Source organism: Podarcis filfolensis, assembly GCF_964270895.1.
Source record: "Podarcis filfolensis genome assembly, chromosome: 5".
NCBI lineage: Eukaryota > Metazoa > Chordata > Lepidosauria > Squamata > Lacertidae > Podarcis > Podarcis filfolensis.
This window is the reverse complement of record NC_139608.1, coordinates 98,701,558-98,729,287: the sequence shown is the minus strand read 5'-3', so window position 1 is coordinate 98,729,287 and position 27,730 is coordinate 98,701,558. Positions and strand designations below refer to the sequence as shown.

Here is a 27,730-nt window from a genome sequence, read left to right as displayed (position 1 = left end):
AGGGAAAAACCCAAAACTGTATACAGTAGTACCTCAGGTTAAGTATTTAATTTGTTCTGGAGGTCCGTTCTTAACCTGAAACTGTTCTTAACTGAAGCACCACTTTAGCTAATGGGGCCTCCTGCTGCTCCCGTGCCGCCAGAGCACGATTTCTGTTTTCGTCCTGAAGCAAAGTTCTTAACCTGAAGCACTATTTCTGGGTTAGCGGGGTCTGTAACCTGAAGCGTCTGTAACCCGAGGTACCACTGTATTTTACAAGGTTGTTATTGTACTTCACCAGATCTTAACCTATTACAGTATTTGTAAGAATGGATTCAAAATATCATTGAATTTCTCCATGGCAAGTCTGTGTTTATATGCAAGTTGTTCACATGTTGTAAGTTTGTATAAATCCCCAATCCAATCGTAGAAGGGAGCTGCATTTTTATTTTTCCAGTTCATCAGTATCAGTCTTTTTGCTTTAGTTAAGGGCAGGGAGAGTCCACTCGTGTTGTCCTTTTGTAAGGTTCCACGTGCTGGGTATATAATTCAAGAGGATATTTTGCTCTGTAAATGTAAGGTTGTTCCGTACAGTTCTTTTGATAGCTTCAGTTACCTTCTGCAAAAAATATTTCAATCTTTCGGCTTACAGAAATTTGTTGGAAATACAATCCTTTCCAAAAAAAAATTCCTTCATAAACCCCCACTTGAACCTGTCATAAGCTTGTTCTTCATCCAGAAACCAAGAGATCGCATAATATTTAATACTCTTCTTAAACTCATTATTATAGCTCGTCACTTAATAAAACCTGTTTGATCTTTATGCACACATTTTTCTGTTACCCTATGGAGGTTAAAATTTTACAATCAAAATTCAATAGGGCAGACGGTCTGTACAACATTGAATCTTCATTATTCTCCCCTTTTAATATAATACAGATATGATTCTTATTTTCCATTTCTGGGGCAGATTTCCAGTTTAAATTTAGTTTAAAGCCTCCACTAATGGTGCTTCTATATTGTCAGTATTTTTTAAATATATATTCTGCTATGAATCTATCTGGACCTGGAGATTTTCCACTCTTAGAATGTTTTATAGCTTTTCTTACCTGTTCTATATTTATGTCCTGTTTCTTGCTAATGTTTACTTCTGGTAAATGAACCCATGGCATAAAATCTTTAATGCCTTCTCTTGATAGTTTCTGTGACTTAACAAAAAAAAAAGTGAATTTCTCTGTGCTTATTCAGGGCTGTGATCTCCAATCTTCTCTCCCCCCCCCCCATGGACCACGGGACAAGTGCCAAGGCTCTTGTGGACTACCTAGAGGTTTTTGTTGCTGCTGCAGCAACTGTAATGCCCCAGGTGCCATAGGATCTCTAATTGCATTGTATACTATTGTTACATCTTTAGATCTTAAATCTCAAAACATGACTTTAACACCTGTTCCTTCTGCTGTCTTGTCTTTTCTGAACTGATTCTGTTTGCAGCCATATATAGAGAGAGAGAGGTTCAGTACAAACAGGCCCAAATATAATTGCAGACAATTCTTCTTTCCACAATACTAAATTCTCTCTCTCAACTTCCTCTTTTAAAGCTCTAATTTTTATTCCTGTCTTCCTGCCTAAATTGTCCTCTATTTTGCATTTCAACACTTCTATGCATTGCCTACCCTCAGTTATCAAGCATTATTGCACTTTTATCCTTACAATCTCTCTGAAACCTGTTGTGCTAGTTTCCCTCAATTCTATTTAATCTCTTTAATTGCATTACATAACTATATGTAATATTAGTTTGTTTATTGTAATAGATGCCCATTTCGGCAACCTTTCCAAATAATATTTTCTTCCATTTTTTTCTTTTATATGCTCTATTTTTAACTCTAATCATTCCTGAAACCCCTAAAAATGTTCCACCAAATCTAAATACAATTCCTCAACAACTGTTCTTACTTCCTTTTTATGATTCTTACAAGACATTGCCTACTACTTTAAAATTTTCATAAATCTTTTATTTCCCTTTTTTCATACTCTTATTTCTAATTATGTTAGGAATTGTCTTTGAAAAGAGAGAAACAATCCTGCTCCTTTACTAAAATTTTATCATCAAAGTTATGTGCCATGTTCAAAACCTAGAAATCCTTATCTACATTCATATTTACATATTTAGCAATGATAACCATTAAATAATCAATCACACAAAAATGAAGCTAAATGTTTTTAAATTGATTATTACACATACTCATGAATTATCTACATTTCCGGGAGATCTACCCAATTTATTACAGAACCTTCTTTTACATATAATATTAACTGATGAGTTAACAATTAACAATTTTATCTAGCTCTTAAAAATATCTGTCTGACACTTCCCTTTACACTCCCTTTATATTGTTAATGCCATTGGAGTTAGTCCATCAAAACCTATTAACATTAGCCCACCTGGAGACACACAATCAAAGCATGGTGATAACAACAACAACAACAACAACAACAACTATTATTATTTATACCCTGCCCATCTGGCTGGGTTTACCCAGCCACTCTGGACAGATGGATTTTGTGTACCCAAGCACCTGGAATTCAGAGGTATATGGCCTCCTGATCATCTCTAGCATCTCCTCCTGCACCAATTCAGCAGGCTCCAGGGCTTTCTTTCAGTCGGAACTCAGTTCTGGCACCTCTCAGGTGAGTGCCATTGCCATTATAAGAGAACAGGCGCTGGCAGGCTCCATTTTATGCTCCTCTTGCATGTTCACACACACCTCCAATTCCTCCTGCTCATGCGCACACATCTCTTACACCTCTTACACTCTTACACACATCTCTTACAGCAGACTCCCAAGAAGTGAAGAAATCAATCAGCCGCAGCTCCTCAGCTCCAGACAGCTCCCCCTTCTACAAAGCATTGTCTTCTCCCTTGCCTTCAGCCACCAACTGCTTCTCTTCGCAGTCCCGGCCCCTCAGCTGCCCATCCACACTCTGGATCTCTTTGGCCACTCTTTCCATCTGGGTGCCTTGCAGCTGGGTTTCTGGGTCACTTTCAACCCCCTCTTGAGAGTTTTTCTGTCCACAGAGGCTTCTCAGTCACTCTGCTAGCAGCTGTTCCATTTTATGCAACTGCCGGCACTGCAGCCGGCTTTCTTGCTGCTTTGTTTTCTTAAGTTCCTCAAGGAGTGTTGCTATTCTTCCCTCCATCTTGACTCAGGCACATCTCACTCACAGGCCCTCCTTCAGGAAACACAAATCCCACTTCTAATACCAGTGTTGCTCCCCACACCAATCTCTGAGCGGTACAAGATGCCAGCGGTTCCAGGCACTTTACGCAGGGTTCTTCATTCCTTTGGGGAATGAGGCACAGCGGAGACTGTGTTATCTTTATGATATATGGTTTATTTACACATGCATACAACCTGAATCTACAATGGAGGGCTTTGCAGCATTAGGACCCCGAAAAGGTCTTGCTTTTCCCATAGCCTGGATTCAAACGGAAATCAAACATTGCTCTCAAATGTTTTTCTGACTCTCTTCAGCTTGCTGCTTTACTTCTAGATCACATCAGTGCTAAACTCCGCACTCAACTCTGGCTTTTTCTGTTGATTTTAGATGATAATTTTGTTTTGTTTTTAAATTGGGCTGTGTGCTGAGGATGCTGTCAGTGTCTTCCTTGGAAGAAAGATGCTAATGGGGCTGGAGGTCGCTCTGTACATGCTCTGTACTTTTCCTTGTCACTTCATATCTTCTTATTTTTAAAGTAGGGCATGGCCACAGGTGGAATGGGAGAAGGCTAAACGTTCATGGCTACAAGGTGAAGCTTGTGGCTACAATATAAGGAATTCCAATAGTACCTCCAAGAGGATTCTTTCCCCACCACACCACACCCTATACAATTGCTCTGTGGTGCTGGAGGACATCTAAGTGATTTAACCGGAACGCTTCTGTGTGAGGGGGTGGCTAGAATGCATTTCTAGTGGGCAGGGGAATGGAAAGCAGCTAAGAAACCAGAATACCCGAAGGCAAGTCCTGCACATCATAAAAAGGGTGGGGGGGTGGGGAGTAACCATCTCTAATTACAGCATCAAGACTCTGTCCAACCACGCAATCCTGGCAAAAACATACCAGCCTTGAAATTAAAGCCGGGAAGAAAGGGCAGGGGGCATTTCAGAACAGAAGATCAGGATAAAGGAAAGTGGGCCGTTTTGCCAGCCACAGATGCTCAAAATTATGAGTCAACCCCCATCCCCAATCAAGAGAATACATTTTACAGTAAGGGCTTGCTAACAAAATACTGTAAAATGTAAGCTTTGCTATTGTTCTTCTGTGAACTTTCAGGTCTTGCACATCAAAGCTGCATTTCAAAAATTTTACCAGTCGTCATCATGCTGACTAGGAAACTTAAAAAAATTTAAAATTAAAAAGTAGTAGTTTCATTGGAAGGGATTCTGAAAAATTATGGTTTCAGGCACACAGAATGTATCACACAATCACACAGATTGTTGGTGTATTTCTGAATGTTTACATGTAACTACAAGGAGTTCATTAACTGGTTATATAAGATACTGAGATCTGAAAAACTGATAAAATCCATATTCTTTAGGCTCCACTCTTAGACCACTAGTCTCTAGCAATAAGCTACCAGGTTTCTACATTAGCTCTACTCCAAGTTTCTCCAAGTGTTTCCCATTCCCTCCAGATTCTATTAGATTTTTACAGGCTCCACCTCTCACTCATCAAGTTCTGCTTTTGTTGTGCTTATCATTCCCAAAACACTACTAAATCTTATGCCAGTTTTTTATTATAATTAATTTTTTTTTATCTATTAAATCTCTGAGGCTGACCATCCTCCCTCTACAGTTTTTATTTTCTCCAATTTCTAGAACTAAAGTGGCTTAACTTCCGTACGAAAAGAGTTTTAGAGCTAATACAAGTATTTGGTCAAGTAGCAGGTTTTAAGTTGAACAAACAGAAAACGAAAGTACTGGATAAAAATCTAACAGTTGCTGAAAGAGAGAGGTTTCATAGTGAAACCGGTTTAATAGTAGCAAAGAAAGTGAAATACCTGGGGATTAATTTGACATCCAAGAATGTGAACTTATTTAAAGACAATTATGAGAAATGTTGGACAGAAGTTAAGAAAGATTTAGAAATATGGTCAAATTTGAGACTTTCCTTGTTAGGCCGAATTGCTGATATTAAGATGAATGTTTTGCCGAGAATGTTGTTTTTGTTTCAAACATTGCAGATTGTGGATAAAATGGACTGTTTCAAGAGGTGGCAAAAAGACATATCTAGATTTGTCTGGCAGGGCAAAAAGCCCAGAATAAAATTTAAGATATTAACTGATGCAAAAGAAAGAGGGGGGTTTGCCCTGCCGGACTTAAAATTGTATTATGAATCAGCGGCTTTTTGCTGGCTGAAAAACTGGCTGCTTCTTGAAAACACAGACATTTTGGATCTGGAAGGGTTCAGTAATAGGTTTGGCTGGCATGCATATATATGGTATGACAAGGTTTAAATTCACCAAGGTTTCAAAAACCACATTGTTAGGAAGGCACTATATAATGTTTGGATTCGGTATAAAGATCTGTTGGAAAACAAAACCCCTAGGTGGCTTTCACCAATGGAAGCTAAGGAAGTGAAAAAACTTAATATGGAATCTAAATGGCCAAAATACTGGGAAATTATAGAACAAGAGGAGGGAAAAGTGAAATTGCAGAGCTATGAGAAATTGAAGTCTAAAGTAAGAGACTGGCTTCATTATTACCAGATAAATGAAGTTTTCAAACAGGACAGGAAAATTGGCTTCCAGGTGGAGAGATCAAAATTAGAAACAGAATTGTTGGAACCCAATACTAAGAATTTGTCAAGAATGTATAACTTGCTGTTGAAATGGAATACACAGGATGAGATGGTTAAATCAGCTATGATTAAATGGGCACAAGACATTGGTCATGACATTATGTTTGCTGACTGGGAACAGTTATGGACTACCGGTATAAAGTTTACGGCATGTAATGCCTTAAGAGAGAACATTATGAAAATGATTTATAGGTGGTACATGACCCCAGTCAAGCTTGCAAAAATCTATCATACGCCCAATAATAAATGCTGGAAATGTAATGAAACTGAAGGTACTTTCTACCACCTTTGGTGGACGTGCCCAAGGATCAAGGCCTTCTGGGAAATGATCTATAATGAAATTAAGAAGGTCCTTAAGTGTACCTTTCATAAGAAACCAGAGGCCTTTCTCCTGGGCATGGTAGGCCAATTGGTGTCAAGGAAAGATAGGACGTTCTTTATGTATGCTACAACAGCAGCAAGAGTTCTCTTAGCAAAGTATTGGAAGACACAAGAACTACCCACGCTGGAAGAGTGGCAGACGAAGGTGATAGACTATATGGGACTGGCCGAGATGACTGGCAGAATCTGCGACCAAGGAAAAGAGACGGTGGAAGAAGATTGGAAGAAATTTAAAGTTTATCTTAAGAATTGTTGCAAAATTAATGAGTGCTAAAATGTCATGGGTAAGGTAAAACAGAATTGCAGTGACAAATAATTGGGTAAGAGAAAAAGGATTGAAGAAAGCGAATTATAAGTAATTGAAATTAGGGGTTGCTGGAAAAGTTTAAAACAGGGATGCAGAAAAGGGAGGTATGGGGAAGTCGTTGAAATAAGGTTTAAGAAAAAGAGGTTATGAAATTATACGTGTTTATATGTTTGTTTGTTTATGTATTGTCAGTTGTATTGTGTCTTAATACATGTTGGAAAATTAATAAAAATTTATATATATATATAAAAAAATAAAGTGGCTTAACTTCCTGATTAGGGCCAATTTCCCTTTTCCCACTGGACATTTTACTTGTTTTGATGTCTTAAAATTTTAGCCATGTTGCTTCTCATAGTCACAATGTTGGATAATGTCACAATCAATAAAACTAGCAATAAATAAATCCCCCCCTCTATTTAAATGGACTCCACTTATAAGATGCGAGAAAAGCGTATTGATTAAAACACTTGAGAAGAATGTTCAGACTCGGAGTCCTTGCTATGAGGAAATAAATCTTCCAACTCTCCAGAATCAGAGCCAAGTGCTGCTTCCTGGAAGCAGTGACAGCCCCTTTCTGGAACCAGAGTGAAAATCCCATGTTCCATCAACCCTGCTGACCTGCTGACATAACACACGGCTTGCATTTGCTTATCAGGTGTACAAGCAGGACTCTAAATTAGCTCACTGGGCAGTGATCGCCTGCAGATTTATGAAAGTTGACCATGTCACCAATTTAAGGAAAAGGAGAGTGGGGTGGCCTGGAAGACAGAAGCTAAATTCCTATCCCTCTTAAACCCCTCCTCACATTTAAATTGCTCAACAAAGGGAAAATACGTTCTCTGTCCTGAAATTAAGCAATTTTTTAAAGGGCCAGGATCTACAGCTAAGGAACCTACCTGTTCGCAATACTGTAATATATGATCCGATGGGGGAAATACTACAATAGGAAGGACAAAATAGTGGCAAATTCCATTAGGCTACTGCAGCAAAGCCAACAGTCTTGTAGTGTATGCTTTTCATGAACTACAGCCCACAATGTTTACACTAAATTATTATTAGACCTAAACAGACCAGAAAAAATCTAGGGATGCATGGAATCCCATCCCCGCAGCTCTCTACCATGAAAGCCCAACGTGAAAATGTACTTTCCTCCAACTGCCTTCACTCCAATTAGCAATGGCCGTTTTTTATTCATTGGAAGCTTCAGGAGCTAAGAGCTAAGAACTTGGATGGTTGTGCATCTAGATGCACTCTCTATTCTCCATGGGCGAGAGGGAAGGAGGCCACAGGTGCATTTTGCCACACAAACTGACTACCCCTTGAAAACAATGGTGCTGTCTAGCACCAGGGGAAGTTATGTACTATGTGCATTAAGGGAGGGTTACCATATGTCCGGATATTCCTGGATATGTCCTCTTTTTCATTGTTAAAAGTTCATTCCGGCGGATTTTTAAGATTCGGTGACTGAGGGAATGGCAGCCAGCCGGGAGGGCTGAGAGGACATGCAGGCGGGAGTGCGAAGAGATCCTTGCATAGTGGTTTGGGGAGATGCATGAGGGCTGCCTGCAGAGGCTTGGAACAATCGGTGCTGCAAAAGGGAAGAGTGTACAGGATGCTGGGTGCTAAGAGCAAGGGGTTGTGCGCAGAGAGGGTCCCTCAGGGCTGGCTAGGAGCGTGCCGGGGAGGGTGGCTGGAGGCTGGGGGACTGGAAATGGGGCTGTGGGCCTTCAAGGGCAATGCATGTGGAGCTGGAGGAAATGACTTCTGCCAAGGGATAGAGAATGCGAGAGGACCAGGGGATCTGGAGCAGCATCGCCAGGTGAGAAGGCAGAGAGAAGCTTCTGCACCTTTAACAGGATGTGCATGCGTGGAAAGGGGAATTTCAGCAGGGGTGGTAGAAGTCAGCAATTTTTTCCTCTTTTTTGCTCTTCAAAATACGGCAACCCTAACTAAGGCATAGGGTCAGCATACAAGCCCATATGTTAACAGATTGCACATGTTGCATACGAAATACAAAAAAGGAACGGTAGCATTAAACTACAGAATATCTGTATTTCTTAGAACCTGAAAATGTCTTTTCTTTTCTTAGGAGTGCAAAGGTGAGTAACATTTTCCCCAGACCTTGATTTAATGTTTTAAGGACTAGTCAAAGTAAAACAGAGTCACTTTGTGGTCTGCAGGCAGCATTCAGCCTGAAAAGCAATTTTATGGCCCCAATAACTCTACCAAATTTTAATGAAGGTATGGCGAAAAGCTTCCATTTTTGGAAGAAACATAGCTTGCCATTTTGTCCATACCTGAAATGCCTACTTCAAACCATGGGTTATATTTTATTAGGCACAGTTTAGGGTTCAGACATAGGGACGCGGGTGGCGCTGTGGTTTAAACCACTGAGCCTCTTGGGCTTACCGATCAGAAGGTCAGTGGTTCGAATCCCCACGATGGGGTGAGCTCCCGTTGCTCGGTTCCTGCTCCTGCCAACCTAGCAGTTTGAAAACACGCCAAAAAGTGCAAGTAGATAAATAGGTACCACTCCGGCGGGGAAGGTAAACAGCGTTTCTGTGCGCTGCTCTGGTTTCGGTGTTCCGTTGCACCAGAAGAGGCTTAGTTCTGCTGGCCACATGACCCGGAAAAACTGTCTGCGGACAAACACTGGCTCCCTCGGCCTCTAAAGCGAGATGAGCGCCGCAACCCCAGAGTCATCTGCAACTGGATTTAACTGTCAGGGGTCCTTTACCTTTACCTTTTTAGGGTTCAGACAAAATCACAATGTGCAGCATGTTGGAAGTGAAATTGGAAGTGAAATTGGAAGTGAAAACTTCCAATTGCCTCCTTATGGCTGTACCAGAGAAGGGGAAGGGCAGGGACAGCCCATGAGCCTAAGGCCTGCTGCAGTTGCCCACAGCGAGAATTGCTGCTTCATACTTGTTTCTGTTCATAGATTCCTGCAGTTACATCACTTGCCCAGGATGAGAACCATGTGACTTAATTGGGAATAAAGAAAGCAGGAGGCCTCCTAAACGTGTATGCATGTGTGACTATGCTTCTTGCAGGCTGGGAGAGCAAGGGCCCTATACTTCCTGCCACTGCTATAAGATGACACCAAGATGCAATGAAAAAGTCAGACACTTCTTGTGCGAGGGTGCTCTTCACAGAAATCTGACATGATCAAGTAATTGGTGGTCAATTGACAGTATCTAACCAGCAGAGGTATAGTGGGTGGGTGGGTGGGGGCCTGTTGCCCTGGGCGCAGGTTTTTTTTGGGGGGGTTGCATTCCTCAGGATGCTCTGTTGCATCATGAGCTGTTGTGTCCTTCTAAGCTCCATTTGGCGGGGGTCGCTCTGGTGGTGAGCCCTGCCACCACAGCACACCCCGTCCTGGGTGCCAGCGGGGAATGCTCCGTCACTGCTGACCAGTCAACTGATAGGCATTTTAAGTCATGTACAGTGCTGTGTTTCAGTAGTGAATTTGATAGTGATCATCATCATCATCATCATCAACATCATCAGCTTATTATTATTATTGGTGGAGGAGGGAAATCAGTTGAAACTGAAGAACTATGAGAATACAGTGGTACCTCTGGTTACGAACGCTTCAGGTTACGAGCTCCGCTAACCCCGGAAATAGTTGCTCCTGGTTGCAAACTTTGCCCCAGGATGCGAATGGAAATCGTGTGCTGGAGGTGCACATGCAGCGGGATGTCCCATTAGCAAAAGTGCGCCTCAGGATAAGAATGGTTTCAGCTTAAGAACGGACCTCTGGAATGAATTAAGTTAGTAACCAGAGGTACCACTGTATAAGGCATTTGTTCACTGATTGGCTCCAATATCATTAGCTAAATGACATTTTTAAAATGGTCAAAGGAAAGAACTCTCAAGATTACAAAAAGGCTTGTTGGAAAATAACAAAAAGGTTCTGTCAAAAATATATAAAATGTTGATGGAATGAGAGACAAAAGATGAAGAAGTAAAATCTGTAATGATACATTGGGCAAAAGATGTGGGTCATAATATCCAACTTGATTCATGGGGAAAGTTGTGGAATGTGGATTTAAGATTTACTGCTTGCTGTTCATTAAAACAGAATTATATGAAAATGATGTACCAATGGTATTTAGCAAAAGCCTTCTGGGGAATGATTTATAATGAATTTAAAAAATGTTTAAAATAACTTTTGTTAAAAAAACAGAGGCTTTTCTATTAGGTATAATAGGAGAATAATTACCGAAGGAGAAAGAGGTCCTATTTATATATGCAACAACAGCAGCAAGAATGTTGTATGCCCAGGGATGGAAGGAAGAAAGAACCCCATCGAAAGAAGAATGGATATCGAAGCTGATGGACTATGCCGAAATGGCGAAATTGTCCGGGAAGACAATTTCCCGGACAATAAATTTTTAAAAGCATGGATTAACTTTATAGAATATATGAAGGAGCACTGCAAATATCTAAAAATGTTAGCAGGATTGGACTAGCACAATATAATTTGACAAGGGATATTAAAAAGGAGATTTAATAGTTTGGATAAAGGTATTTAGATGCAGAAAAGAGAAGAGATAATTAGTGGAACTAGGCAGAGGGGTGGGGGGAAGTCCGCGGGCTGGAAGAACCCCCCATAAAGATACTGAGATTGTTTGTGGACTAATGCAAATAATAATGTATGTTAAAACTTTTAAAATATAACAACAACAACAATTTATACCCCGCCCATCTGGCTGGGTTTCCCCAGCCACTCTGAGTGGCTTCCAACAAAATATTAAAAATACAATAAAATATCAGACATTAAAAACTTCCCTAAACAGGGCTGCCTTCAGATGTCATCTAAAAGTCAGATAGTTGTTTCTTTCCTTGACGTCTGATGGGAGGGCATTCCACAGGGTGGGTGCCACTACCAAGAAGGCCCTCTACATGGTTCCCTGTAACCTCACATCTCGCAGTGAGGGAACCGCCAGAAGGCCCTCGGAGGTGGACTTCAGAACTTTTGGTAATATTATCAGTTTCTGAAAAACCACTCATCCCCATAGTCACTTTTTGGTTCATTAGAGAAAAGTGAATTCATTCCCCTGCACCAGACACTGGATTCTTCAAGAGATCATCTGCTTGGAAGGTTCAGAAAAATCTTTTCAAAAGTTCAAAGCACTCAAATCCTAGGAATTAAATGTGTGGTTACTGCAAGTGCAACTCTCCTTAGAATCACAGACACATTTAGCTGTTTAGCACATCCCTAGTTAATAAACATAAAAAGAGAAAAGAAACATGGGAAGTGTGAATACATAATATCAGGATATGTGTGTAAAAGAAGTGGGATTTTATGGGAGCCATGAGGCTGGGAAAGGAGGGAGATTTTAGAAAAGCTTCGCCCTCCATGTTTACCTGACTACCATGCCCCTGAGGGTGCTGGTACTTGCCGTGTGGGACAAATGGTACCTTTGGGGGGAAATTAAACCAGGGAAATGGTGTGCGGCCAGGGCTAACCTTCTCCCCGTAGTTCTCTAATCCAGGGTCACTCATGGCTGCTTTTAAGATGAAAAATAAAAGGAAGACCAGAAGTTCACAGAGTATTGTTTCCATTTGCTAAATTACACTATAGGCAACTTTTACTATCTTTCTTTCCCAATTCTATTTTTCTATGCAAACAATGACTGCAATTAGCTTTACTATCTTGCAAATTTAGTGGAATTGAGGCTCAATATTTCCCCATAATAATGTGGCCTAAAGCAGGGGCAAAACTAGGCATTGTTTCACCCAGGTCAAAGACCCAGTTTGGCACCTCCCATGCGCATCTGCGTATGTACACACACACTTGGAGCCTCAATGGTGCCGCTCTGGAGACTTCACCGGGGGCCAAAAACCTGGCTAGCACCCCTGTAGCTATGGTTCTGCCTAAAGTAGAAAACTTGTGCTCTTTCTCAGTCAAGTGATCAAAGGTTAATGCCAACTGCTACAGTCTCCAATAGAGAATCCCCTTCCAGATCACTTTCATTATATTTACAGCTCAATCTGCTTGAAACCAACAAGGAAGGTGGACTGAGTGCAGAGGAATCCTTTAATAAGGCTGGACAGGGTCCTCTGTGGAAACCAACAGCTGCTACAACCACCCAGAGGCTTCTGACCATGTGGAATCTTGTTTAGGGTTCCTGTGTCAACCAACCCATAGCAAGCCTCAGGAGGGTGTTCACATTTGGAACTACATTGGCTGAATTAAGATGGACTCAAGACAGCTTCTGCCACTGGGTATAATACGATGTTGTGCTCTGGCCTTGGGATCTCTTAGGCTGCAAATGCCTGGATGTCTGAAAACGCCATACATCAATGGAATCAATTTTCCAAAGAGAGAAGGCACGTCTGGAAGAGAATTCGAAGATCTAGCTTCCAACAGAACAACTCTTGTTATATGCTCATCTAGATTAGCTAGTTTTTGTTCTTTCCTCCCACAAGTAATTCTGCCCCACCCCCTCCTTGGTTGCTGTGGTCTGAGGTTTAGAATGCTTCTATTATCTGCCCCCTCCAGCATCCTCTCTGACAGGAAGTTTCCCCAGCATTTTCCGTCATAGGAAATTTCCTGTGGGGAAGTGCTTATCGGGCAAACAAGTTCCACGGTGTAACAAAAACAGCAAGTGAAAAGCTGAAACAGCATTTAAGTTCTTTTGGTAAGGAGGCTGAGGCAGCATTAAATTGTTTTGGAAATGAAGAATTATTGTTTTAATTTATTGGATCAGACCCTGGTCACATGAACGTTTACTATTCCAGGGACAGCACAGGTAAGGCAGGCATGAAGGGAAGCATCAGTTGTCTTGATAGCTTAGGAAACATAGACTCAATTTATAGCTGTATCTGTATTGCACCAGACTGAACAGGAATTGGAATTATTAACAGATAGCTACTTATTTTTTGTGCTGCAGTGATATTCAGTGGCCGTTGGGCAGGTGCAGTTTGTCCTACGCAGTGCAAAGAAACATTCCCAAAGCAGCTCACGGCACTGATAAAAAATAAGAAATTAATATTTTACCTTCTGGTAGAAATAACACAATCATATATAAATGTCTACTCAAAAGTAAGTCCCATTGAGCTTATTGGGTCTTACATCCAAGTAAGTGGGTATAGGTTTTCGCACTTATTTGGAAGTAAGTCACATTGAACTCAGTAGCTCTCTTCTCCAAGCAAGGTCGTAGCTGGGGGGTGGCGAAGTGGGGCGCAAAATCAGCTAAAAAATATGTCCATACATATGTCTATAAATAAGAATATTGATTATTGCCATATACAAAGGTTTTAAATAGAGGGTGAATTGAAATGGGGGGGTGTTTGGAGGACAGGGGGAAAGAAGAGCTAATTTGTCCGTGGCTAGGGGGTGCAATCTGGATGGTTCAGGGGCGCAAGATCACCCACCTACAGCTCTGTCTCCAAGTACAAATGTGCAGGATTGCAGAGTAAATCTATAAAAGGCATAACCAGTTCAAACAATGCCCACCCTATCCCTGGAAGTTCAAAGGCAGTAATGAAGGTGTACATGTGCAAACTTGCAGGGTTGCCTTATTCTACTTATGCTCACTGGACTGCTTCAGTCTGTGGAACCAACACTGTCACAGGTGCTTGCAAGAAATGGATCTGTTAGTTGTGGCAGCACCTGCGCACGGGAACTCTTTGTGTACTGAAATCAGGCAAGTGCCTTCATTGTACTATTTTCAGTGCCTACTTACATTTTTTTTAGGCAAACCTATCCAGACATGTAGAGTGTTGATATGTGACATGCAGTGTTGATATCCCTTTTTGAAACTACAGCATTGCTCTTAATAACCTTTTGAACATTTCTAAAATACCCATCTTTTACTAATAATTTAATTATTTTAATCATTTTGTAAGCCACTGATAGGTTTTATTACGATCAAGCATGATATAAATGTTGTAGAATAAAAATTAAAAATCCGTGGACCACATGCAGCCCTTTCCTACATCCCGCCAGAGGTGTCCCAAGCCAACCCTTCCCACTTCCGAAATGATCTCTGCCTGCTGCTCCATTTTGCTGCCTGGGAGCACAGAGCATGATTGCAATGGTGAGTAAGGCTCAAACAAAGTCACTGCTGTGCACCTTCCTCTCTACGTAAATCACGTGTGCCTACTCTGCCAACAGTAAGATAGGGGAAGTAGGCTATAGTAAAGGTAAAGGGACCCCTGACCATTAGGTCCAGTCGTGACCGACTCTGGGGTTGTGGTGCCCATCTCGCTTTAGTAGCCTGCAGAAATTAAAGCTTCTGCCGAAGTGCAGAACAGACACAGAATGGTCTGGTTACAGAACAGAGTTCCCTGAGAACCTCACCTTTCATTCAAATAGCAACAACAACTCTAGCCCTTATGCATGAAAAATCTCTGAGAAATCACTAAATAAAAGATCCAGGGGCCAAGGCTGCATTCTCCTATTTGCTCCTCCCGAGTAGCAAAACCATTTGTATAATTTATATAGGTTGCAAAATATTATTTCCTTGGCACATAATTTAGATACCATACGCACAGATATATATTTTAAGTGCCTTGCCTTGCTGTGCAAAGGGGACGACAGCACAACCACTGAGGTTGTGCTGATAAAGCAGGAATACCCCAGTTCATTTCTTGAGGGCCAGAAGTATGAAGCTGCCTGAAAAGCAGTCTTTGACAGACTACAGTGTGGCAGAAGTAAAACCTTTACAGCCTTTGGATCTTTCGCACGTAGAGAAGAATCCAGCCACAGCTAGGAGCCAGTTTTTCACTTCCTGCGTATGAGCAACTTTCACCACAAATCCACAACTTTGATTGAATGCTTGTCCCTGCAACACTGAGAAGGGAAATATATAAAAAACACACAACCACATAGTTCAAATTCTATTTCTGGATTGTATCATAGCAGACATCTGATAATGATCCTTCCCTCCCGCCTTCTCCTCCACCCAGTTAACTGCAGCTGTGGTAAAGAGGCTCCTGCCAACAGACCCACAATGCACTCCTCCTCCACAGGAAGTTCCAAAGATCTCTTCCTGCACAGGAAATTTCCTGTGGTCCAACAGACATTCCTCTTAGCTTTTATCACCACCTTACATTTGTTTCGGCGCATATCTACTTAAGTAAGAATAAACAGAGGGCTTGCAAGTGGGTTACATAACTGGTCTGTCTTTCTTCTCCCATGATGGGCAAACTTTTACTGCAGAGGGAGATTCCAATTGTCCCCTACATGTCTTTTTAGTTGCTACATGTGAGCACTGTGTTAAGGACTGAGAGACCACTCAACAGCTCAGCTCGTCAGGGTACAAGTGCCCGCGGGTCTATGTGGTCAATAAAAGAAGGAAATTCCAGCCAAGCAATTTGGAGCAAAACAGCAGACTTAGATCCTTTATTGTTGCACAACAGGTTCAATAGCAGTGAGTGAACCCCAAGGATGGGGCGACATTGACTTTTAAAACTTCCCACCACATTCCAGAATACAGTTCGCACAGCATCGTCAATACATCATCTTTACATCACTGACATGTTGCAAAAGGGGAGGGGTAGACAGGGATTACACTAGTTTAACCTTGGCAAACATGTCCAGACAAGTCCTTGGTACAAGATTAGCATAAGGGCAAGACCCAGGTATAAGATGAGCCTAGGCAAACACCTCTGAAGTCCCAGCACCCAAAGTACAAGAAAACTTCCTTTGCATGTCTGGACCCCTTGGCAAGCCTGGTGAGGGGATTAGGCTTTCCTTGGCCAACAATCAGCTCAGCAATTGTCACCTCTGGGCACTTCCTGGTGTTGTTTTTTCAAGGGCAAAATAGTGTTGGAATGGAGGAAACTGGCAAAGGAGTTGATTTTATATTACAGTGGACGCTTGGGTTGCGAACGTGATGTTCATAACTGTCAGGGAATCAGGAGCAGGAGCACTGGGGAGAGAGGATTGGGAGAGCGAAGGGGAAGAATCCGAGGGCAGCGTAGGGGAGTATGACAGTGGCCCGAGAGATTCCATGAGCTTCTCCAGTGAATCAGAAGATTCCCAGAATGGGGCACCGATGGTCAGGGCAAGGGGGGTCCCAGGGGGGACGCACCAGAAACAAGGAGCCAGAGGGGAACCCCAAAGCAGCAGTGGAGGATCGGGACCAGTTTCCCCACCAGAGCGTAGTGGGGGGGAAGAGTCACATGTGTCAGGGGCAGTGTCTCCTCCAGAGAGGGAGTCAGGGCTGACAACGCCTCCAACGGAGGGGAGGTCAGTTGCAGCTAGCCCCCCCGAAGGGGGAAGCAGTGACAGCAGCAGTGGAACGGCCAGGAGGAAAGCTGCTGGCTGGGCGCGCGCGCCAAGTTCAAATGTGCAGGCGCGCGGAACAGCAGGAGACCCGGATGGGGAACCAGCTCCTAAAGCCCGCCGGAGGGAGGGAGAAGGCTCAGGGGAATCAGCGGGAGAAGAGGCTAGAAAGGGCGGAACCCCGGCGGGCAGGCGGACCCAGAGGAGGAAAGAGCAGCGGAGAAGGTGGAGCAAGGCTAGAATCTTAAATTGGTGTCAAGGGGGAGGAGACTCAGACGGAGCATCAGCGGTCTGACAGTTGAGACGTAGAGCTGCGCGCTGCGGCTCTGGAAGTGAAACTGAACTTCAATAAAGACTTTTATACTTAACAACGAAGCAGCATTGGTCCTTTGTGAGCTGGGACCTAGGGTAGCTCTGACAATAACCCACAGCGTTTGCAACCCGCGTCTGCGCAGATGGTGATTCGGTGCTTCTGTGCATGCGCAAAGCACAATTTAGTGCATCTGCGCATGCATGACCGCCGAAACCCGAAAGTAACGCGTTCCGGTACTTCCGGGTTTCGGCTGTCTGCAACCCAAAAAAATGCAACCTGAAGCGGCTGTAACCCGAGGTATGACTGTATTTTTAAAGCTAGGTAACTTCCCTGAGCTGTCAAGTTGAAAGGATACATTCAGGCATAATATTTGTAACATTTAACAACTTTAAAGATGTGGGGGGGGCCCTGTAATTTCTGTGACAACTGTATCGTGTAATTTACTACATGTTAAAATGGGTGCTAAGCTGGTATTGAACTGAATGAAGGCTAATAAACGGAGGCTTAGTCCCTCTTTTGGATGGGGTTTCACTCCCCCTCAAATGTTTGCAGCTAAGACGTGCTCAAATTCAGCCGACTCTTGATGCCAAGGTGGCATGTGTGGCGTGACACATCTTTCATCACTGTAGTTCACTACACTATATGCAGTCCTTCCCAGACAGAGACAGGCTTGCTACAATTATCTATCCATACCATGTTCCCACAGAGCACTATACATGAAAATACCTTCAGAAGCTTCAACCAGTCGGAACACAGCAGCCAGCCTCTTTACAAGTACTTGCTGGTCTGAACACATTTCAATGGTGTTAAATAAGATTTTAAATGTCTCCTAGTTTCTTTTCATAAACAACCATTCAAGACCGTCTAAAAAGTTTGGGAAGGGAAGCCTTCTGTTCCCCTAACCCCAATATGACCCTGTCCCTCCAAAAGATCACCTTCAGAGCAGGGCACTTGTTTGGGGGCCCTGGCTCTGCCACCCTTCCCAGCTGTCCCTGGCCTTTCTGTTCCGTTGCCCCAGAAGTGGTTTAGTCCTGCTGACCACATGACCTGGAAAGCTGTCTGCAGACAAATGCCGGCTCCCTTGGCCTGAAGCGAGATGAGGCCTGCACCCCGCTGTCAAATTTGACTGGTCCAGGGGTCCTTTACCTTTACCTTAAAGACACATATTTTGGTGGATGACTGCATTAACATTGATATGTCTGCTAGTGCTTTACGCTGCAGTCATAAAGCCACTTACTTGGGGACAAGTTTATTGTTGTGTTTATTAAAGTTTGCTAATGTTCTTCATCATTCTCTGAATGAAATGTGGTATGCAAATCAGGACTGCATGATTTGATATTGCACTGGAGTCTCCTATGTTTGTTTTAATAGTCTGACAGCTGCCTTGGAGGTTATTGCTACTGAACGTCAGGATATAACTGTCTTAATGAAGTAAGTACAAATATGGCTGCCACTTTTTGATTGCAAAATTTCTGGTGCAGGGCTACAGCCAGATGGTGGAATCCGGAAGGGGAAGAGCCACAATGCACAGACAGCATTAGCAGCAAACACTTTCTGCTTCTTCCCATGATTGGCACTTGAAATTAAAAGTGTCTGGACCTGAGCTTGGATTTTAGGGTTCTGGAAGATGGAGTTGTACAGAGGCACGGGTCCATCCGGTTGCTATATTGCCCTGCCACCACCCCATCCTACGGCTTTGGCTTAAGCCAGGGGCGAGTAGAGGGAACTGCTGTGCATTCTATTTTCCCATGAAGCATCACGTGAAACTGAAGGGAATATCCTTAATGGGTTACTCACCACAAGCATATATACTAAATGAAAGTTGTGGGGTAAGGGAGAAAATGTTGTATGCATTATAAAACTTTTAAATGAAAACTTTCAAAAATGATAGGGAATACCTGGCTGCATTGCACATAATGATAACCCACAGTTTGTTTTAACAAGCCACGAGTTGTCTCACAGATTAGTCATGATTTGTTTCTGAAAAGTTTGGGTTGTCTTCCAGCTGCTCTTGCCTTGTGCCTTTGTGGTAATAATTACAATTGGAATGCAGAGGACAAAGTCAGGCTTCAGGCTTAAGCAAGTAGTCTGGTATGGAAATTGAGGAAATAATATCCAGGGAGTAGAATGAATGAAGTAGTTGAAGAGGCCAGTTAAGTTTGAAGCGGAATCAATGAGAGTATGAAATATCAGGCAAAGAACTAATCTCAGTGCTTACTGATATATGGTACAATTGTGACCTGACCTCATTGAAAAGTGTAACTTCAGATGCAATGCAAATCAATATAAAATAATAATAATAATAATAATAATAATAATTATTATTATTATTATTATTATTATTATTATTATTATTATTATTTCATATTGCTTTACACTGCCTCAAAAGTTACACTTTTCAATGAGGTCAGGTCACAACATAGACATAGTTCTGCCAGTACCTTGTGCTCTGTTTTGTTCTTCAAAGCTAGCATTAGATCTAGGTGAGCAGGGTTGCAAACTGACGAGGAAAACAACAGCCTGGATTATTTTTTGTCTTTGCCTTAGTTGCTTAAAAACCAGAATTTGACTTACTCAAGTGGGATTTTAACACAAAGCCATGATTTGTGTAGCCTAAGCACAGCCCAGATTGTAATTATTACCTTCCTTATTAAGTCAGAAGGCAGAATATCAACAACACTCAAGGTAATAGATAGACTTGGAAGAGGCCAGGGGACTAATTTGTACACTAGGGCGAGTTCCACACTTGCTTCCAAAAACCTTAGGGCTGTTTTATTTTCCAGCAGGACTTTGTTTACCCCAGTGGCCTCTCTTGGTTCTTAATTCTTTCCATTCTTTTGAGATTTCAGACATTATTTCCTTGCTGGCAATTTCTCTCTCCCCCCCCCCAATTTCTCTCCCATTCTCAGGCAGTGAAGCACAAAGGCACTGAAAATTAAAACACTTATTTGCATCAACCTCACTCTCAGGCACCACTTGTCCATTTTACAATGGACACACTTTTGCTTCTCTTAAGACTGCCTGGCTGTGAGGAACATACCTTGTTTTGCTTAATATTTGTCTCCTCAGGCCATACATACCTGAGGAGACTGGCCAAACACATTTTGGCACCTGAGGAGAGCAACAACATGCCTATAATGACAAGGTCCCCTGGCCAGAACCCCTCTGACATATTTTATATCTCCTCACAGACACAGATGTGACCTGGCATGTAGCACTCTTTGCAACTGCCACTAGGAAAATTAGAGCAAATTATATAGCCAAGGTAGCCACCAACTGTAAAGGAGATGAATTTATGTGACCCTATCTACATCAGGCTATAGAGGGACCACAGAGCCTAGGACTTGCAGATCAGAAGGTCGGTGGTTCGAATCCCCGCGATGGGGTGAGCTCCCATTGTTCGGTCCCTGCTCCTGCCAACCTAGCAGTTGGAAAGCACGTCAAAGTGCAAGTAGATAAACAGTAGATAAATAGGTACCACTCCGGCGGGAAGGTAAAGGGCGTTTCCGTGCGCTGCTCTGGTTCACCAGAAGCGGCTTAGTCATGCTGGCCACATGACCTGGAAGCTGTACGCCGGCTCCCTCGGCCAATAAAGCAAGATGAGCGGTGCAACCCCAGAGTTGGTCACGATTGGACCTAATGGTCAGGGGTCCCTTTACCTTTACCTTACATCAGGCTATGCTCTATCTTTGTCACCAAACTCCAAGTATAATTGCACACTGTATTAATTGACATTGTTTTTTGATATATTAGTGGCCATGTGACGATTTTAGCTTATGAATTTTATTGTTTAATGTCTTGATTTGTATATTGGGGTACTTTTATAGCTCTGTTTAGAGTACATAATGTTTTGATAATATAAATGTTTTAAGTCTTTTGTATCAATCTAGTATATTTTCTTTTAATTGTTGAATGATTCTATGTACATTGCAGCAGCCTTTGGCTATGTGCAATAAAACTGACTGACTGCCCCCTGCAATTGTGCCTACCTCCACCTGGGCTTTCACATGGGCTGGGCTCTCCCTTTCCTTTCATATCAGCGATTTGTATATAGAGACGAGATCCAACATTACTGATTGAAAAAGAGATTGGGGCAGGCATGTTGGGGGGGGAGAAATTAGGTCAGGGTCTTCTTTCTTGCTAATAAAATAAAACAGCCTTGGGACATCCTACACAGGGCAGCCTCCCATCGCATTCATATGCCTACTACTTCGTGGGGTGAAGCAGTTGTTAAAAATGCACAAACTATCCCATATTCCTTCTACTCTTGATTCCATTTACAAGGAAATTCTGCCCCTTAAGGCTGCAGCCCTGGGATACTTTCTTGGGAATAACTCCCACTGAACTGGTGCAAGGGACTTCTGTCCTCTTCTGTGTGCCCTCAAAATCCTTTCTGGAGGCTTGGGAACCCTCTGGAGCAGATTTTTTGGGCAGGTGGAAGAAGGGAAGGAAATGGAGATCCCATTGCACCAATGACAGATACAACTCACAGATACAACTTTTGAAATTTGGATTTTCGAACTGTGCGATTAAACATGCTTAACTTTGGGGAACCTGGCTACTGCAGAATAAATTGCAGTGGTACCTTGGGTTACATACGCTTCAGGTTACATACGCTTCAGGTTACAGACTCCACTAACCCAGAAATAGTACCTTGGGTTAAGAACTTTGCTTCAGGATGAGAACAGAAATTGTGCAGCGGCAGTGCAGTGGCAGCAGGAGGCCCCATTAGCTAAAGTGGTGCTTCAGGTTAAGAACAGTTTCAGGTTAAGAACGGACCTCCAGAACGAATTAAGTTCTTAACCCGAGGTACCACTGTACAACAGGCAAAAAGGGACTTTCAAAGTGTGTAATTGTAAAGGAAGATACTTGAGCAGCTGTTCTTGGTGAGGATACAGGGTGCCATAAATCCACAGGATTGTATCTATTTTCATCAGTGAAATGTTGGGTTGTGAAACTGACTTTGCAACACACTTGCAAGGCAAAGTCTAGTGATGCACTAGAAGCATTTTGCAAGTCACTTTGGGTCACACATCATGAAAAAGTGTCTAATAAATGCAATTTATATAAGAGTAACCACCAGCAGCAGCAGCATTCCTTTAGCTTCCAGGAATTACGATTCCCGTATCTGGTGCTAATGTCAACTGTTTCAACATTCAGCAACAACTTTGGCAAAAAAACGGTTTACATTTTTGTAAAATATGCAAAGGTATACAGGTGATTGATTACCTAGGGCTGCCATAAGTCCAGAATTTCCCGGACATAGCTGGGATTCGTCCCTCGTAACCAGCATCTGGGTGGAAATCACTTAAATGTCTTTGAAAATCCGGGTGTATGGCAACACATGTTGAAAGTGTAGATTTTGTCAGATTTCTTTCTTTTTGCTCACCAAGTTTTGCGTCCGGATTTTCACTTTTTGATATATGGCAACCCTAGATTACCTAGTTAATATGCAAAGCACAGAGGCTAAGCAAGTTATTGATTAAAATATTAAATATGCTATAAACTCACACGGTGGGGTTAGGCAAACCACTATTCACTTGGACTTTATCCCCTCTCTCCTATGATATGAGATTAATTATGTTTATTTTTCACATTGTAAAGATGGTTTAATAAGATACATGAAGTGCTTAGAACACTTGAAAGGTGCCATATGAATATTTGTGTCATCACCATCATATTAACATTATCAATTCTTAATTTATCAGTGTGAGCAGTTGGTGGGGGCTGTGAAAGAAAGAGTGTCACCTTATGGTGGCTTCTGAGCAGGGAAGCAGGAACATCTTCCAGGGAGTGATTTAGTAATGTCAGAATTCTATCCCTCCCTAACACTCTGCTAATGCACATCATTCTTTCTTGATTAAAAAAACAGGGTCTCACCTAAAATCCTACTTAAGCAGAGGTTTAGGTGTTTGATTCCAAAAAGATTCCTAATTCAAAGTATATTTTTCCAGCTACAGAGGGAAGCCTTAATTCAATGCTACCCTTCACACAGAAAGAAGGTGGTGGTGGTGGAACTAAACATATATTATTTATTTCTACTAACCTCCAAACCTGAAACATATTCAGCTGGGCAACTAATTTCTTTTAAGAATTAAAATTTATGCTGCCTCTAACACACATAAATCTGATGTGCAGATGAGAAAGATGAATACAACCCCATTATCTCACAGAGTTCCATTAAATTACTGTATATTATCTGCTCTGTTACTCTGTGAATTATTATGGTTGTTTTTGCTGTTAATTCTACATAGTTGCAAGTAAATAAAATCTTACAGCTATCATTTATATTTCTGTATGATATTATGTTATTACATGAATGGAGTGTTTAGTACTTGCATGGAGTTAAGTTGCTTGAAAGGAATAAAAGGTATTTATACTTCTGCCTTGTTACTGATCCCACATGCTATGTTCTCCTTTCTTCACCATCAGAACTTCAGTTTAGAAGATAATTTCTCCTCCCTGAAAGTACGACGTGTTATGGAACAATACTATATCAGTTCTCATAAAAGCAGCGGGGCTTTCACTACCTCCCTCCCTCTCTCGCTTAACAAAAATTGCTTTACTCTGAAAACAGTTGGAACCAAGATCATCATAATGAAAGTTAAAACAAATCTGACTCAAAAAAATAGACCTCCAACTCCAGAGACATCTCCATACCTTGCTGCAAGACAGTTGTAAATTTTATAACACATTATCCAGCATTTCTTCCAAAAAGCTCAAGGTGGTCACATGGTTCTCTCCCAACACCTGCCTATTTTATCTTCACAACAACACTGAATGGGTCCTGAGCCTTCACTCCTAGTTTAGCAGTGTAACCCTGGCTTCCTTCTGCTCAGTCTCATCAGCAAGGCAGGATAAGTAGAAATAAAACGGGACCCTGAAAACAGCAGCTTTCTGTCTGAGTAGCATAATCAGAGAAAGCCAAGTATCTATACAAATTCCACACTTTTATGTGTAAGCGTGTTTAGGGAATACGTCTTAAGGTGGCTTGGAAAGGCTGGGAACAAGAGCGAGAACTATTGTCTTTAAAACGTTGACACCCATAGGAGCCACTCCTAGGGGCTGGGGGGCTATTTGAGGGGGTTGGGCCATTCAAATACAGTGGTACCTCAGGTTACATACGCTTCAGGTTACGTACTCCGCTAACCCAGAAACAGTGCTTCAGGTTAAGAACTTTGCTTCAGGATGAGAACAGAAATCGTGCTCCGGTGGCACGGCAGCAGCAGGAAGCCCCATTAGCTAAAGTGGTGCTTCAGGTTAAGAACAGTTTCAGGTTAAGAACAGACCTCCGGAACGAATTAAGTACTTAACCCAAGGTACCACTTGTAGTTAACAGGTGTTGCCATTCAAACTGTGTGTGTGCACCACGTCATGTGATCGATTAAGTGGGGTGGGGCTTACCTGAGCCCCCTCAATGTTTATTCTAGTTGGCACCCCTGTTAGCACCTCAAAGTGAGTATACAAATTGCCTTTCCATCACAGTACAAATGCCTTTGAAAACGAAGATGGGCAAAGGACAAAGTCCTTTTAAACACAGAGAAGGTGTCTTGTTTTGTGAAAGGAACCAGAAGAGTGAAACTAGGGACAGGGCATTTCTGAACATGCCCAGAATGCCCAGTGCTCTTTTCTTTGCACAGGCTGTCCTCATCTTTTAGCTCCATTTCATTCTCAGATCTAACTACTTGCACATGTGAGCCAAATGGAAGCTGAAACAAGTTTAGGTTAAGGGTTTGTTAGCATACTAATAAGTTGTCTGTCTCGCCTCTGCATCAGAAACGGAACTAGTGTATGATATAAATAATTATACCACATATCAGCTAAGCAAAAGCCTAGAACATTTTTTTAAATGCCCTTTTGTCACTGAAGTGCTAACACATTTTGATTTCTTTATTGCCACTGTGCCAGGTGAAGACAATTAAGATGTCATCAGGATCCTTAATGCTTGTGGAAAATAAATGTCAGACAAGTTCCCTTTGGCATACCAAACAATTTGTTCACAGAAGATGCTTAATCTCCTAATGGTTATTTACTGAAGTGGCATTTGCTATGCTAGAGAGAGAGGTATGTCAGAGGGTGGTTGGACTCCCTGAAAATGTTTTTGTATTAGTATTTTTTACTGACAATCTCAGCTCTTTAACATACATATGGGGGAAACTCTTGAGGTTTCCCACAATACCCAAATATGTGAACTGGGCCATTCTCTATGTAATGAGGAACATTGCCCAGCATAAGACGGCAATCTTCAGCCATCTTGCCTCTATAGTAAGCCGCTGCCCCCCCAATTAATTCTTTCGTTAAACCCAAAAATTTGAGGGGCATTTCTGCCTTCCCCAAAGAGATTTTTCAGCAGAATAATGATGGTCAAGGGAAGCAGCTGTCACCCTCTGCTTGCCGGCCTCTTTCTTGCAGCAGACTGAACTGTAATAACTGCAGTTATGTGGCAGGGACCTTGGTTGCCAGACCCAGTTGTCTGCACAATGTGTGGTTTCTCCATATTCCCTGAAAAAGAACTGAATACAGCTTAAAATTGGGGTGGGGGGCTGGACATTTTGCTTTAAACAAACAAAAATGGGAGTAACAAATAGCCACATCCCACACAGGAAATATTGTGTCAGAACACCTCGTCCTTGTGTTTCTTGTAGCCGCTCTTTGTCATCATCATTCAAAAAAACCCTACATTTACAGTAATCATTCAAATCCAAACATCTGTAAGTTTTTTTAAACATACACACACACCTCTTATGCCATCTGTTCAAATGGAACAAGTTACAATTAACCTTTTGCAGAGAGGGTGTTGAAAAGAATTCAACAAACAATGAAGGAAGATGGTAAAATGTGGGTTGAATGAGGTTACTGTTAGGTGGCTTTGTAGCTGGTTGACTGACTGAACCCAAAGAGTACTCATTAATGGTTCCTCGTCATCCTGGGGAAAAGTGACAAGTGGGGTGCCACAGGGTTCTGTCCTGGGCCCGTTGTTGTTCAACGTCTTTATAAATGACTTGGATGAAGGAATTGAGGGGATGCTCATCAAATTTGCAGATGACACGAAACTGCAGCTAATGCCGCAGAAGACAGAATCAGAATTCAAATGACCTTAACAGATTGGAGAACTGGGCCCAAACTAACAAAATGAATTTCAATAGGGACCAATGTAAGGTCCCTATTGAACTTAGGAAGAACCAGATGCACAAATATAGGATGGGGAACACCTGGTTTAATATGTGAAAAGGATCTCTGGGTCTTGGTGGACCACAAGCTTAACATGAGTCAACAGTGTGATGCAGCAGCAAAAAAAGCTAAAGCTATTCTAGTTTGGATCAACAGAAGTATAGTGTCCAGACCAAGGGAAGTCATAGTCCCACTCTATTCTGCCTTAGTCAGAGCACACTTGGAATACTGTGTCCAATTCTGGGCACCACAATTTAAGATGGATTTTGACAAGCTGGAACGTGTGCAGAGGAGGGCGAACAAGATGATTAAGGGTCCGGAAACCAAGTGCTATGAGGAACGGTTGAGGGAGCTGGGTATGTTTAGCCTGGAAAAGAGGAGACTGAGAGGAGATATGACAGCCATCCTCAAATATCTGAAGGGCTGTCACATGGAGGAGGGAGCATGCTTGTTTTCCCCTGCTCTGGAGGGTAGGACTCAAACCAATGGCTTCAAGTTGCAAGAAAGTAGATTCCTACTAAACATTCGGAAAAACTTTCTGACAGTAAGAGCTGTTCAGCAGTGAACAGACTCCCACGAGAGGTGGTGGCCTCTCCTTCCTTGGAGGTTTTTAAGCATCTGTCATGGATGCTTTAACTGAGGTTCCTATTTTGCAGGGGGTTGGACAAGATGACCTTTGGGTCCTCTCCAACTCTATGTTTCTATGAATGAAGGCTGAGACACCCAATGCCAGGGGCAGGGATCCTGCCCTTACTGCAACATAGTTTTGCAATTTTCCACAGAGAAATGAACATTAGCTGCCATAGGCAAAAGTCAAGGGATGCACTGAGTGATATCACTGGTGGTAATGGGAAAGTAGAGAATCCCAACCTTTAAAAAAGCAACCCTGGAGCATAGCTGTCTCCTGCTTCTTGAACACTGCTCAAGAATGTTGGGGAAAGCATCTTAGAGTCCCTGATCTAGGCGCACAAACGCTGCCCAACCAAGTGCAAGCCTGGTCTCACCTAGAAGCATCTTCTGGATGCTTCTTACTCTTTCCTCTTAGGGAACAATGAAGGTGATAAGGGAAATGGACCACTCCCCTTAAAAATAAAAGCTCAACCGATGTGTTGCTAATGAGCATGGTCTTTAGACAATTCCATCAGCATGAGCTTTGAACTGTTTAATCTGCCAATCAACAAAACAAGGCAACAGCACTCCTGCAGCATAGCCAGGTAAGAGTTGGGCTCTTCTCTCTCTCTCTCTCTCTCTTGTAAAGTGCTCTGAAATCCATTTACAAAAATCTGAGGTTAAATAAATAAATAAATAACCCGCCCAACTTGCTGGGTTTCCTCTGCCACTCTGGGTAGCTTACAGCATATATCAAACATTAAATATATATCGTATATCAAACATTAAAAAACAAAATATCCTATATTAGAAACAAACAAACCAATAAATCAATAGAAACCAACAACAACAACAAACAGTTTACAGTTAT

At 42.2% G+C, this 27,730-nt stretch overlaps 1 protein-coding gene across 2 annotated transcripts in view; it reads right to left on the bottom strand.

Annotated features, from left to right (window-relative positions):
- Positions 1 to 27,730, bottom strand: part of ETV6 (ETS variant transcription factor 6) — a 147,705-nt gene that overhangs the window by 30,354 nt on the left and 89,621 nt on the right. The gene's annotated exons all lie outside the window — the stretch shown is intronic.